The sequence below is a fragment of the Pongo abelii genome, chromosome 15 (genome assembly GCF_028885655.2).
Source record: "Pongo abelii isolate AG06213 chromosome 15, NHGRI_mPonAbe1-v2.0_pri, whole genome shotgun sequence".
NCBI lineage: Eukaryota > Metazoa > Chordata > Mammalia > Primates > Hominidae > Pongo > Pongo abelii.
Genome location: NC_072000.2, coordinates 52,593,771 through 52,606,525, shown reverse-complemented (window position 1 = coordinate 52,606,525; position 12,755 = coordinate 52,593,771).

The window sequence follows — 12,755 nt, the reverse complement described above, 5'->3', positions numbered from 1 at the left end:
ATCACTACCACAGATATTGAGAGATTCATTGGATTAGTTAGTTTCTGAGGTCCTTTCCAATTCTGAGATTCTCCCACAATAAGCTTCTTTAGATATGTCTCATAGTAAGTCAATGCTGGTTCGCTGAAAAGTCTTCTGTTGTGAAATGATTTGTGAATTTGGCTTAACAACACATAGTAATGAAAATGAAAGCTTTAAAAAACCAACAGTCTCTAGAGCAAAGTTATTTGGAAAATTCCATATTCAATTTAATTTTTCTTCTCTATTCTTCCATTATTTTCCTGAAGGTTAAAATTTTACTGTGATGGGTTCAAATAAAATACAGGAGTCCTAAACTGTATGCTTTATATATAAGTCTGAGAAATATAAATTGGTTTTAGCTTTCCACACCAGGAGACTTACCAACTTTTAATAAGATACCCATATAGTCTAATAAATAAATATGCATGTGTGTACATGGTAGCATTAATGTTGAATTTTTATTATTTGCCATACTCCTCATTTACCTGCCTGCTGATTTCAAGTCATATTATGTTACAACTCTTTTTATAAGGTGGCATGCTACTTAACTGCTTTGTTGAATTTAAAAATCTTTTAAATCAATGCTTTTTCATTTGGCTTGTATTCATTTAATTTGTGATTTGTTACTTGACAGAATTTAAATTTTCTATTCAAAACCAATTTATAAAGCAACTTGTTTGAACTGCAATTTCCGGTAACATATGATTTATTTGTTGATCAAATACTGCAGTGAATTTGTTTTCCCACTAGTTGATGAATAGTGTTACAGATGGATATGAGCTGATACATGTAAACGCTCTTTATAAACTGCAAATAGTATAAGAGATTGATATGTGCAAGAAGTACAACCTTTTTTATGTGCATATATTGCTTTAATTTTAATAACTTGAAAATTCTTACATAATACGGTAAAGTATAGTAATATAATAAACACCTTTGTTCCTAATAGCTAGATTTATCAACTCAGAACATTTTACCATCTGTGCTTCAGTAATGATATGTTACAGATACATTTGAAGTTTCTACCTAATACTTCCTCTCCTTCCCCAGAGGAGGTTGGTGTTTGTTTTACATATTATATTTATGATACACACGCATTTTTAATCAATATATGTATTATATATTATATGAAAGATAAAGTACTAAATAATTTCTTCTTTTGAATTAATACTATTTATTTTTTTCCATATGTTATTGCAGTACAGGTGGTATTTGATTAGATGAGTAAGTTCTTTAGTGGTGATTTGTGAGATTTTGGTGCACCCATCACCCAGGCAGTATTCACTGCCCCATATTTGTGGTCTTTTATCCCTTGCCCCCCTCCCACTCTTTCTCCCAGTCCCCACAGTCCATTGTGTCATTCTTATGCCTTTGCGTCCTCATAGCTTAGCTCCCTCATATCAGTGAGAGCATACGATGTTTGGTTTTCCATTCCTGAGTTACTTCGCTTAGAATAATAGTCTCCAAACTCATCCAGGTTAGTGCAAATGCTGTTAATTAATTCCTTTTTTATGGCTGAGTAGTATTCCATTGTATATATATACATACATATATGTGTATATATACGTATATACATATACACATTTATACATATATGTGTATATATACGTATATACGTATATACGTGTATATACACACATGTGTATGTATATACGTGTATATACACACATATGTGTGTATATATACGTATGTATATACGTGTATATACACATATGTGTGTATATATGTATATACGTGTATATACACATATACGTATATGTGAATACTGCCTGGGTGATGGGTGCACCAAAATCTCACAAATCACCACTAAAGAACTTACTCATCTAATCAAATATATACGTGTATATACGTGTATATACGTATATATACGTATATACGTATATATACACATATACGTATATACGTATATATACACATATACGTATATACGTATATATACACATATATGTATATACGTATATACGTATATATACACATATATGTATATATGCATATACGTATATATACACATATATGTATAAATGTGTATATGTATATACGTATATATACACATATATGTATGTATATATATACAATGGAATACTACTCAGCCATAAAAAAGGAATTAATTAACAGCATTTGCACTAACCTGGATGAGTTTGGAGACTATTATTCTAAGCGAAGTAACTCAGGAATGGAAAACCAAACATCGTATGCTCTCACTGATATGAGGGAGCTAAGCTATGAGGACGCAAAGGCATAAGAATGACACAATGGACTGTGGGGACTGGGAGAAAGAGTGGGAGGGGGGCAAGGGATAAAAGACCACAAATATGGGGCAGTGAATACTGCCTGGGTGATGGGTGCACCAAAATCTCACAAATCACCACTAAAGAACTTACTCATCTAATCAAATACCACCTGTACTGCAATAACATATGGAAAAAAATAAATAGTATTAATTCAAAAGAAGAAATTATTTAGTACTTTATCTTTCATATAATATATAATACATATATTGATTAAAAATGCGTGTGTATCATAAATATAATATGTAAAACAAACACCAACCTCCTCTGGGGAAGGAGAGGAAGTATTAGGTAGAAACTTCAAATGTATCTGTAACATATCATTACTGAAGCACAGATGGTAAAATGTTCTGAGTTGATAAATCTAGCTATTAGGAACAAAGGTGTTTATTATATTACTATACTTTACCGTATTATGTAAGAATTTTCAAGTTATTAAAATTAAAGCAATATATGCACATAAAAAAGGTTGTACTTCTTGCACATATCAATCTCTTATACTATTTGCAGTTTATAAAGAGCGTTTACATGTATCAGCTCATATCCATCTGTAACACTATTCATCAACTAGTGGGAAAACAAATTCACTGCAGTATTTGATCAGCAAATAAATCATATGTTACCGGAAATTGCAGTTCAAACAAGTTGCTTTATAAATTGGTTTTGAATAGAAAATTTAAATTCTGTCAAGTAACAAATCACAAATTAAATGAATACAAGCCAAACGAAAAAGCATTGATTTAAAAGATTTTTAAATTCAACAAAGCAGTTAAGTAGCATGCCACCTTATAAAAAGAGTTGTAACATAATATGACTTGAAATCAGCAGGCAGGTAAATGAGGAGTATGGCAAATAATAAAAATTCAACATTAATGCTACCATGTACACACATGCATATTTATTTATTAGACTATATGGGTATTTTATTAAAAGTTGGTAAGTCTCCTGGTGTGGAAAGCTAAAACCAATATATGTATATATACACACATGTATGTATACATATATAAAACATATATATGTATACATATATAAAACCAATATATGTATATATACACACACATATATATATACATATATATATATATGACAGTTTTTTTTTTATCTACTCATTGATTGATGGGCATTTGGGTTGGTTCCATGAATTTGCAATTGTTAATTCTGCTGCTATAAACATGCGTGTCCAAGTATCTTTTTCGTATAATGACTTCTTTTCCTCTGGGTAGATACCCAGTGGTGGGATTGCTGGATCAAATGGTAAGGAGTCTCCACACTGTTTTTCACAGTGGCTATACTAGTTTATATTCCCACCAGCAGTGTAGACGTGTCCCCCAATCATTGCACCCATGGCAACATCTACTATTTTTTGATTATTGCCATTCTTATAGGAGTAAGGTGCTATTGCATTGTGGTTTTGATTTGCATTTCCCTGATCATTAGTGATGTTGAGCATTTTTTCATATGTTTGTTGGTCATTTGTATATCTTCTTTTGAGAATTTTCTATTCATGTCCTTAGCCCACTTTTTGATGGGATTGTTTTCTACTTACTGATTTGTTTGAGTTTGTGGTAGATTCTGGATATTAGTCCTTTATCAGATGTAAAGATTGTGAAGATTTTCTCCCACTCTTTGGGTTGTCTGAATACTCTGCTGACTGTTCCTTTTGCTTTGCAAAAACTCTTTAGTTTAATTAAGTCCTAACTATTTATCTTTGCTTTTATTGTATTTGCTTTTGGGTTCTGGGTCATGAAATCCTTGCCTAAGCCAATGCCTGGAAGGGTCTTTCCAGTGTTATCTTCTATAATTTTTGTAGTTTCAGGTCTTATATTTAAGTCCTTAGTCGATCATGAGTTGATTTTTTTATAAGGTGAGAGATGAGGATCCAGTTTCATTCTCCTATATGTGGTTAGCCAATTATCCCAGCACCATTTGTTGAAAATGGTGTCCTTTCCCTACTTTATGTTTTTGTTTGCTGTGTCAAAGTTCAGTTGACTGTAAGTATTTGGGTTTATTTCTGGGTTCTCTATTCTGTTCTATTGGTCTATGTGCCTGTTTTTATGCCAGTACCATGCTGTTTTGGAGACTATGGTTTTATAGTATAGTTTGAAATCAGGTAGTGTGATGATGCCTCCAGATTTTTTCTCTTTGCTTAGTCTTGCTTTGCCTATACAGGCTCTTTTTTTCATTCCACATGAATTTTACATTGTTTTTTCTAATTCTGTGAAGAATGATGGTGGTATTTTAATGGGGATTACATTGAAATTATAGATGCTTTCAGCATTATGGTCATTTTCACAATATTGATTCTTCCCCTCCATGAACATGGGGTGTGTTTCCATTTGTTTGTATTATCTATGATTTCTTTCAGCAGTGTTTTGTAGTTTCACTTGTAGAGGTCTTTCAATTCTTTGGTTAGGTATATTCTGAATATTTTATTTATTTATTTATTTATTTATTTATTTGCAGCTATTGTAAAAGGGGTTGAGTTCTTGAGTTGATTCTCCACTTGGTTGTTATTGGTGTATAAAAGAGCTACTGATTTGTGTACATTAATCTTGTATCTGGAAACTTTGCCGAATTCTTTTTATCAGTTCTAGGAACTTTCTGGAGGAGTCTTTAGGGTTTTCAAGGTAAACGATCATATCGTCATCAAACAGTGACAGTTTGACTTCCTCTTTACTGATTTGGATGCCCTTTATTTCTTCTCTTGTCTGGTTGCTCTGGGTAGGACTTCCAGTACTATGTTGAAGAGGAGTGGTGAGAGTTGGCATCCTTGTCTTGTTCCGGTTCTCAGAGGGAATGTTTTCATCTTTTCCCAATTCAATATAATGTTGGCTGTGGGTTTGTCATAGATGGCTTTTATTACATTGACGTATGTCCCTTGTATGCTGATTTTGCTGAGAGTTTTAATCACAAAGTAATGCTGGATTTTGTCAAATGCTTTTTCTGCATCTATTGAGGTGATCATGTGATTTTTGTTTTTACTTCTGTTTATGTGGTGTATCACATTTATTGACTTGTACGTTTTAAACCATCCCTCTGTCCCTGGTATGAAACCCACTTGATCATGGTGGATTATCTTTTTATATATTGTTGGATTTGGTTAGCTAATATTTTGTTGAGAATTTTAGCATCTATGTTCATCAAGGATATCAGTTTGTAGTTTTCTTGTTTGGTTGTCTTTTCCTGGTTTTGTTATTAGTGTGATACTGGCTTCATAGAATGAATTAGGGAGGGTTCCTTCTTTATCTTGTGGAATAGTGTCAAAAGGATTGGTACCAATTCCTCTTTGAAAGGCTGGTAGAAGTCTGCTGTGAATCTGTCTGGTCTTGAACTGTTTTTGGTTGGTAATTTTTTAAATTACCATTTCAATCTCACTGCTTGTTATTGGTCTGTTCAGGATATCTAATTCTTCCTGACTTAAGCTAGGAGGGTTGAATTTTTATTGGAATTTATCCATCTCTTCTAGGTCTTCTAGTTTATAGGTGTAAAGATGTTCATAGTAGCTTTGAATGATATTTTGTATTTCAGTAGTGTCAGTTGTAATATCTGTTTTGTTTCTAATGAGGTTATTTGGATTTTATCTCTTCTTTTCTGGGTTAATCCTGCTAATGGTCTATGAATTTTATTTATCTTTTCAAAGAAACAGATTTTTGTTTCACTTATCTCTTGTGGGTTTTTTTGTTGTTGTTTTGTTTTGATTTCATTTAGTTCTGCTCTGATCTTGGTTATTTCATTTCTTCTGCTGGGTTTGGGTTTGGTTTGTTCTTGTTTCTCTAGTGTCATGAGGTGTGATCTTAGAATGTCAGTTTGTGCTCTTTTGGTCTTTTTGATGTAGGCCTTTAGAACTATGAACTTTCCTCTTAGCACCACCTTTGCTGTATCCCAGAAGTTTTGATAGGTTGTGTCATTATTATCATTCGGTTTGAAGAACATTTAAATTTCCAACTTGATTTCGTTTTTGACCCAGTTCTCATTTAGGAACAGGTTATTTAATTTCCATGTTTTTGCATGGTTTTGAAGGTTCCTTTTGGTGTTGATTTTGTTTTATTCCCCTGTGATCTGAGAGAGTGCTTGATATAATTTCAATTTTCTTAAATTTATTGAGGCTTGTTTTAGGGCCTATCGTATGGTATATCTTGGAGAAAATTCATGCACTGTTGAATAGAATGTGTATTCTACAGTGGTTGGATGAAATGTTCTGTCTCTATCTGTTAAGTCCATTTGTTCCAAAGTATATTTTAAATCCATTGTTTCTTTGCTGACTTTCTGTCTTGATGACCTGTCTGGGGCTGCCAGTGGAGTATTGAAGTCCCCCACTATTACTGTGTTGCTGTCTATCTCATTTCTTAGGTCTATTTGTAATTTTTTAATAAATTTGGGAGCTCCACTGTTAGGTGCATATAAGTTTAGGATTGTGATATTTTCCTGTTGCACAAGGCCTTTTACCATTGTATAATGTCCCTCTCTGTCTCTTTTAACTGCTGTTGCTTAAAGTTTGTTTTGTCTGATAAAAGAATAGCTACCCTTGCTCACTTTTGGTGTCTATTTGCATGAAATGCCTTTTTCCACCCTTTTACTTTAAGCTTATGTGAGTCCTTATGTGTTAGCAGAGTCTCCTGAAGGCAACAGATAGTTGGTTGGTGAGTTCTTATCCATTCTGTGGTTCAGTATCCTTTAAGTAGAGCATTTAGGCCGTTTACATTCAGTGTTAGTATTGAGATAGGAGGTACTGTTGCATTCATTGTGCTATTTGTTGCCTGTGTACTTGGGATTTTTGTTTTTTTTTTTGTTTTTGCTTTTTAACTTGTGTTTTTGTTTTATAGGTCCTATGTGATTTATACTTTAAAGAGATTCTATTTAGATGTGTTTCAAGGATTGGTTTCAAAATTTAGAGCTCCTTTTAGTAGTTCTTGTATTCGTGGGTTGGTAGTGGTGAATTCTCTCAGCATTTGTTTGTCTGAAAAAGACAGTATCTTTCCTTCATATATGATGCTTAGTTTTGCTTGATACAAAATTCTTGACTGATTATTGTTTTGTTTGAGGAGGCTGAAGATAGGGCTCCAATCCCTTCTAGCTTGTAGGGTTTCTGTGAAGAAATCTGCTGTTCATCTGATAGGTTTTCCTTTATAGGTTACCTGGTACTTCTGTCTCATAGCTCTTAAGATTCTTTCCTTCAACTTAACTTTGGATAACCTGATGACAGTGTGCCTTAGTGATGATCTTTTTGCGATGAAATCTCTAGGTGTTCTTTGTCCTACTTGTATTTGGATGTCTAGGTCTCTAGAAAGGCCAAGGAAATTTTCTCCAATTATTCCCCCAGATATGTTTTCCAAGCTTTTAGAATTGTCTTATTCCTCAGGAACACTGATTATTCTTAGGTTTGGTCGTTTAACATAATCCCAGACTTCTTGGAGGCTTTGTTCATATTTTCTTATTCTTTTTTCTTTGTCTTTGTTGGATTGGGTTAATTCGAAGACCTAGTCTTCGAGCCCTGAATTTCTTTCTTCTACTTGTTCTGTTATATTGCTGAGACTTTCTGGAGCATTTTGCATGTCTATAAGTGTGTCCAATGTTTCTTGAAGGTTTGATTGTTTTTTTCTGTAAGCTATCTTAAATAATGAAATCAAACCAAAGACTTCTGTCTCTTTAAGGACTCTTGGAACAGGGGAGAAGAAAGGAAGGGGCTGAGAGTGGAAAGGAACTGAGTTAAAGTAGAGAAAAGTGCCTCAGCTGAGATTCTCACCATGGAGCTCTTGGTGAGGACACCTGGGAAGTATCTCAGCTGAGTCTTAAATACAAAGGACTTTGAAAGGAAGTGGTTGGGCTAGGAATGCAGATATGTAAGAGCATGGTTGGACTGGGAGTGGATTGCTGAGTCCTGAATTGCAACTCCCTCCAGAAAACTGTAAGGCACCGGCTTTGCACACCAATTTTGGTGTGGCGAGGTTCACTTTCCCTACTGAAACTTGCCAGGCAAAACCTGGTAATTGCTGATGGTCAGTCCTGAAAGATCATAGATACAATTTTTGGCCTGAACCGGGCCAAAATTGTTAGACTAGTATTTTACAATGTTAGATTATTACATTGTAATAATGTTACATTGTTACATTATTATTTGAAAATAATAATGTTTTCACCAAATATCAAAGCGTTAAGATTATATTACCCAAGATGATTTCCATTCTGAATAACTTATTGTACATATTCCCTTCTGTTTATATATTATGTATATATAAATATGCACACATATATCTATAGACAAATATTTTTTACCAAAATGAGATCATATTTTCTCTTTTGTAACCTGCCTTTTTCAACTAATGATTTCCAACTCTCCTTGAAAATAAATTTTTATCTTAGCATTTTAATAGATGCTTTGTCTAAACCCATATCTAATTAACAACCACATATTACATCTTACCATCAGCTACTCAAGTCTCTTCTAATCCAGAGTGATCCCCATTTTATTAAAAATACATATATTTTTATATGTACATTTAACATATACATACTAGTTATACACACACATACCACCACACCATATATATATATATAATTAGTATACCAACAGGAGCAGGGCAGAGTGACTAGTGAGCTCCTAGTTCAGATATGATGATCATGAGACCCCTTTCTAAAGGGATTGCACTTTAGCAGATACTTCAATGATGTTAATGTCATGGGTTTTAAACTTAAGTATTAGACATTTTATAGCTATATGGTACTCATATTTTGATGTGTTCCAACCCAGGTTATTTAATTTGATCTCTTAATACCAATAACTAATGCCACAAGACACTATTTTGAAAAACAGGTGTTAACACATAAGGGAAAGGATCCCTTCTGGTGCTAATGTATAGGAACAATGATTACATTATCTTTGATGTACTCTGTGAGATCACATTTCATTACATGTACCAGGCTATTTGTATAATTTTATGATTAAAGTATTAAAAGATAATATGTAAGTCTCTTTCTGTTGTAAGTACCTAAAATGTAGTATTAAAATAAATTTTTTTAAATGAAATAAAAAGTTTAATGTTTTAAATAGTAGTTTTTTTCTATGTGTAATGCCTCAATATTTCAAGAACCTCAAAACTTGATGCTCTTTTGCTTTATATAGCAGTTTATTCATAGACTTGCCTGACACCTTGGAGTTAAAATGAGCTGGTAGTTTCATTCTCAATATCTGGTTGCCTTTAGCATCTTGTTTCTGAAGAAATTGGATCAACTGAAATAACATAAGTTTTCTATAAGAAGCATTGCAAGACCTTTCCTTGGTCCTAACCATTTTGACATCTATTTTCACCGGGAAAAGAAATGGAAGTCAGCTACCAGCACTAGCATTAGAGTCTGGGTTAACATTACCTGCAGGCTATAGAGTCCTGTTTCCATAGAAATTAAGTTTGGATTGTTGAAAATAGGAGACAGACTTTAAAACCAGCATGTCCTCTCAATAGTGAAAAAATTGTGTAGATGTATGTCCGGGTTTCCAGACCAAAAAGGCTGAATAATTCCATGTGATGAGCTTTCCATTGTGATCTGAAAGTCTATGGGGGAAAGTAAAACTTTCATAAATTTTGATTAGAGGATTATGGGCATATTAGTCTACTAACAATGACATAAGATAGCCATAATGCTTCCTAAGAGTCCAGAAACATCAAAGCTTTCTGTTTATTACATTTTGAAAGCTTTAATATACTTAGTCTGCAATTTATAATTTAGTCTCTTGAGAGATCACAGAAAGCTGGCATTTTAAAATGAGTAGAAACATTTTCATCTCTTCGATTGAAATCAAATATTGATTATATGTAGTCCTATTTGCTTGCTGATTTGACAGGTTGAAATCAGAGAATGCAATTGCAATTTATTTGTATTGATATAAAGTTTAGTTCAGTAAACTTGACATTGTCCTCACTTTCATATATACTTGTATTTTGAAATACAACCTTATTGAAGTTTGTTATTAGTGGATCAGATCAAACATTTTTAATAGCCTATTGAGTATTGCAGAATGGGGCAAATAAAATATAAGTATGAAATTTTAACATGACTAGCATGAATATAAGAATAATGGAGAGAATAATCTCATGTCCTGTGTCTTTGACTATATACCATACTTTATTTATCTGAGATATAAAGTTGTAAATTTATTCATGTTTCTTCTTTTTTTCATTTTACATGACTGGGGGTGGGGGTGCAGTTACTGGTTGAATGGTTTCTTGAAGTTTTAACAGAGAAAAACACATTTCCATTGCAGTGTTAGGTTTGTTTTGAACTAATGTGCACCTTTTTTTCTTTAAAAAACAGTAGCCCAATTATTGATTTTGATCATTGCTGTATGATATTTACTGATAGTCTACATTTGTTATATTTGGAAATGATAGCAGTCATTAAGTCAAGAATGTATAAAACATTTTTCATTAACATTTGTAACTATGAAAAGCAGGTCAAAAATAATGCAGTCAAATTAATTCAAAATTTAAAAATTAATATCTAGTTAAGTTTTCTATTCACACTTGCAACCAATTTTAAGTTGATTTAAAATAATTATGACTCCTATGTTTGGTTTTAAAAAAATTGAAAAAAACAAAAAACAACTTACTTATCATTGAAGTTTCAATATTAGGTCTCAAAATTTTATAAGTATAATTTCATAAGCTGTTACTTTAAATAGGAGAGGTATGGTGATATTAATAGAGGGAAAATCCATGACCGTATGTAGTATTAACATCAGTGACATCTGATGTTTGAGATTTCTTTGACCATTCCACTAGTAGGGATTTGATGACCATTTGATATTCCAATTTGTTTCATAGTGTCATCCTAATCCAAAATGATTGAACTTTCACAAGATCGAGGCAAATATTTTAAGCCTGCAGTTCTAGGATAAAGAAGTGCTCAGTTACAGAGAAGCATAGGTGACTAGCCTATGGCTATAATCTACATAACTCTCCTGTGTTTATGACTGGAGCTATCACAAAGAAATTTGTCACGTGCACTCATTGTAGAAATACTAGAATATATTTCTTCACCATTTTGTCTTCATTAGTGCTTCTGGATCCTTTCCAAATAGTTAATGCTTATCAAGCTTGTACAATTTGCTAAATGTACAGATAAGCAAGATCACCAAATGAGAGAGATAGCAAAAATCCAGGAGGAGAACTAGAAATAGGTCCTTACATATCTTTTTGTTACGCTTTATTAGATGAGTGTGAGCATTTTACCCATAGCCCTAAATGAACTAATCTCTGCCTAGCTCATTAAAATTCTCTCCTGCCACTATTCTTCAGACATCCTAAAATTCCATCTTCCAAAAAATGTTTGAGCATATTCAAAACTATGCAGAATACAGGTTGATTAAGGCACTATCCTTTTCTTAATGGCATTTATTTTCTAGGGGTGAGGTGGTCAGTAAACAAATGAAAACATAAATGACCAAATAAGATAATTTCAAATGGTGATAAATGCTAGTAAGAAAATAATTATAGAATTATTAAGTAATCAGTTACTCGATTAAGGAATGGATTCTAAGGATGTGAGCTTTTCAAGGAGATGACCTATGAATATAACTTGAATAATGAGAAAGAGGCAGCTTGGGACGTGTGGAGAGAATCTAGGGAGAGAATGAAAGGAGAGAAAAATTTCCTCAGATTGCAAGGTTGCCACACCCAAAAAATAGAAAAAAAGGCTCATGTGACAGATGAATATGGGGCTGGAGATTGTGGAAAGACAAAAATTATGTAGATTTGGATGTATGATCCATAGATATCAGTACCAGCATTGAGGAGAGACTGTTGTATTCCCCACTCCAGAACTACAAAATTAGAATCCGTAGGGGTGGTTCTGGAAATCCGTGCTTTACCAAACTTTCCAGATTTTCATGTATCCTAAAGTGTGGATTAGCATGGGTATATGTACAATTTTGGGAGTGATTATTTAGATGATGGTTGATTTTGGAATTTAATTTAAGAGAGATATCTTTGAAAAGAGGTTACAGCAAGGAATTTATGTGTCTTTAAAAATACTCTGGTTTCTGTAGGAAGGCACTATTGAAACAAGAGATACCAGGTTGAAGGCAATTACAGTATTGTAACCAACAAATGGTTTTGGCATGAACTAGATTGGATTCATTGATGATAAAAAATTGTATTTTTTTTAAAAGATTGAAGGGTGAATTGGATGTTGGGTAAGAGAAAATACTAGAAACTAAGCCTCTTTCAGCAGCTGTAGTTGATTGGGTAATTTACCAAGATGGGAATAACTGAAAGATGAACAGCTATGATGGAGAAAAAAGAAGATAACTGAGTTCACTTGTGGACCTCTTGAGTTTGAGTTGTATCCAAGCTTATGCAACTGTTAGTATATTCCATATAGTGTCCAGGATGCAGTTTCAATACTTACAAGTTATTAACAAGAACCCAAAAATGAACCTGATTTTGAAAAGGA